Genomic DNA, 3,201 nt, shown 5'->3' with positions numbered 1-3,201 from the left:
AAGTTTAGCTTTTGAGCCATTGGGTAAAGTGTTTTTGTTTAATTGCTGCTAACGAATGACAAGACATTTTGTACAACCAAGAAGAACTGCAAAATCACGATTTCGCTGCCCATGTTTCTAACATCATGTTCAACAGAAACAAGGATTCTCCTCAAATCGTTGCTGAGAATGAGAGAAAACGGACTCTCACCCTTATTCAACAGCGACAAGGGATAATTCACAGTCCTACCATGAATCCGTATGATGGAAGCAAGTCAAGCAACGAGCCTGGGTAGCTCAGTCGGTAGAGCATCAGACTTTTAAAACAGGTAGTGATCTGAGGGTCCAGGGTTCAAGTCCCTGTTCAGGCGAAAAGTTTTAAAGCAGCTGGCAAGTTCTGCCTTTCCAGCGGACCAAAAGAAGCAGGAGTGGGCGAGAGCGTCCCTCGACCCTGCTCCGCCATTTTATGAGATCATGGATGATCTTCGAACTCACCTCCACTTTCCCGACCTATCCCCATATACCTTGATTCATTTAGTGTCCAAAAATCTATCGATCTCAGTTTTGGACATACTCAACGATTCAGCATCCACAGTCTTCTGGGGGAGAGAATTCCAATGATTCACAACCCTCTCAATGAAGAATGTATGTCTCATCTCTGTGCTAAATAGCTGGCCCCTCATCTTGAGATTATGACCGTTACTTGTAGACTCTCTAGCTGGGGTAAGCAGCCTCCCAGCATCAAGCTGTCACACCCTCTAAGAATTTTATACATATCAATGAGATCATCTCATTATTCTAAACTCCAGTGAATACAGGGTCATTCTACTCAACCTCTCCTCAGAGGGCAAACATCTCATCCCAGGAATCAATCCAGTGAACCTTTGTTGCCCTCACTCTGAGGCAAGTATATCGTTCCACAGGTAAGGAGATCAAAACTGTACACAGTACTCCAGGTGTGGTCTCACCATAGCCCTATATAATTGCAGCAAGACTTTCTTATCCTTGTACTCCAAACCCCTTTCAATAAAGGTCAACATATCATTTGCTTTCCTAATTGCTTGCTGCACCTGCATGTTAACTTTCTGTGATCCGTGTACAATGACAGCCAAATCACCCTGAAGACCAACATTGCTTAGTCTCTCACCTTTTAAAAGTTATTCTGCTTATATATTCCTCGCAAAGTAAATAACCTCAGATTTCCCCACTTTATACCTAATTTGCCACCTTCTCGCCCATACACCCAACCTGTCTATATCACTTTGCATTCTCTTTGCGTCCTCCTCACAGCTTACTTACCCACCAACATTGTATCGTCAGCAAACTTGGATATATTACGCTCGGTCGCCTCATCTCAGTCATTAATTTCGATTGTAAATAGCTCAGGCCCAAGCACTGATGCTCACGGCACCACATGAGTTGCAGGCTGCCAACCCGAAAATGACCTGTTTATTCCGACTTTCTGTTTTCTGTCCGTCGACCAATCCTCAATACATGTTTATGTATCACCCATGATCCCATGAGCACTAATCTTGTGTACCTACCTCTTATGTGGAACCGTATCGAATACCTTTTGAAAATCCAAATATACTACATCCAATGGTTCTTCTTTATCTATCCTGATAGTTACAGCATCAAAAGCTCTAATAGATTTGTTAAACACTAATTGCCTTTCATAAATCCGTGTTGCATGTGACTAATCATATTATGGTTTTCTAAGTGTCCTGTAACCACGCCCCTTGTAATACATCCTAGCATTTTACCTACTACTATTGTCAGGCTAAATCGCCTGCAGTTCCCTGTTTCCTCCCTTCCTCCTTTGGGGTTATATTTGCTACCTTCCAATCCACGGGGACAGTTCTAGAATCTTGGGAATTCTGGAACATCGAAACCAATGCATCCACTCTATCTACAGCCACCTCTTTTAAAACCCTAGGATGTAGGTCATCTGGTCCAGGGGATTTGTTGGCTTTTAGTCCCATTAATTTCACCAGTACTTTTTCTTTACTAACCTTAATTACTTTAAGTTCCTCACTCATTAGCCCCTTGATTCCCCACTATTTCTGGTATGTTTTTTGTGTATTCTACTGTGAAGAACGATAAAAGTAGTTGTTTAACGTCTCTGCCATTTCCTTATTCCCGAATATAATTTCTCCTGTCTCTGCCTCCAAGGGACCAATGTTTACTTTCGCTAATCTCTTCCTTTATACACACTTGTAGAAATTCTTACAATCCATTTTTATATTCCTTTCTGGTTTACCCTCATCCTATTTTCTCCCTTTTTATCAGTTTCTTGGTCATCCTTTGATCATTTCTAAAACTCTTCAAATCCTCAGTCTACTACTCTTTATGGCAACATTGTAAGCCTCTTCTTTTAACGTAATACTACCCTTAATTTCTCCAGTTAAGCAAGGTTGTACCACTTTTCTAGTGAAGTTTTTAATCCTCAAGGGAATGTATTTTCGTTGAGAATTATGAATTATTTCTTTAAATGTTCGCCATTGCTTATCTCCAAACATATTTTTAATTTAATTTCCCAAACTACCTTAGCGAACTTGCCACTGATAACTACTTAATTGGCTTTGTTTAAATTTAAGAGCCTAGTTTCGGAACTAACGACAGCACTCTCAACTCAATATGAAATTCTATTATATTATGATCATTGTTCGTCAGAGGATCATTTACTCTAAGATTAATAATTATCATAGAATCATAGAATGGACCATCTGGACATCTGGACCATCCGACCCATCAATCCCGTACCTGCCTTTTGTAAGACCAATCCGGTTAGTCCCATTCCCCGTGGCCCTGCATTTTCCCCTTCAAGTATTTATCAAACTCCTTTTTGAAAGCAACGATTGAATCTGCTTCCAACACCCTTTCAGGCAGCGCATTCCAGATCATAACTATTCGCTGAATAAAAAAGTTTTTCCTCATGTCGCCTTTGGTTCTTTTGCCAAACACCTCAAATCTGTGTCCTCTGGTTCCCGACCCTTCCGCCAATTAGAACAGCTTCTCTTGATTGATTTCATCTGAACCCTTCATGGCTTTGAAAACTTCTCTCAAATCTCCTCTGAACTTTCACTGCTCCAAGGAGAACAACCCCAGTACCGGGAAAATGTGGTCACTTCGTTCTGCTTCATTAATTTTGGCATTAAACAGACCTTTGAACAGTGGCCAATTGACCCTGTTCCGGTGGTACTTTTTGGTGCAAAATGCCGA

General features: G+C 41.0%; 1 non-coding gene across 1 annotated transcript; it reads left to right on the top strand.

The window, feature by feature from the left end:
- Window positions 1-265: 265 nt before the first annotated feature.
- Window positions 266-350, top strand: trnak-uuu (transfer RNA lysine (anticodon UUU)). Its single transcript is given in 2 exon segments — window positions 266-302; window positions 315-350. It is a non-coding gene; the product is annotated as a tRNA-Lys (tRNA).
- The last annotated feature ends 2,851 nt before the right edge of the window (window positions 351-3,201 follow it).

Source organism: Heptranchias perlo, chromosome 20 (genome assembly GCF_035084215.1).
Source record: "Heptranchias perlo isolate sHepPer1 chromosome 20, sHepPer1.hap1, whole genome shotgun sequence".
Lineage (NCBI taxonomy): Eukaryota > Metazoa > Chordata > Chondrichthyes > Hexanchiformes > Hexanchidae > Heptranchias > Heptranchias perlo.
The sequence above is the reverse complement of the archived record's forward strand: the minus strand, read 5'-3'. Positions and strand labels throughout refer to the sequence as shown.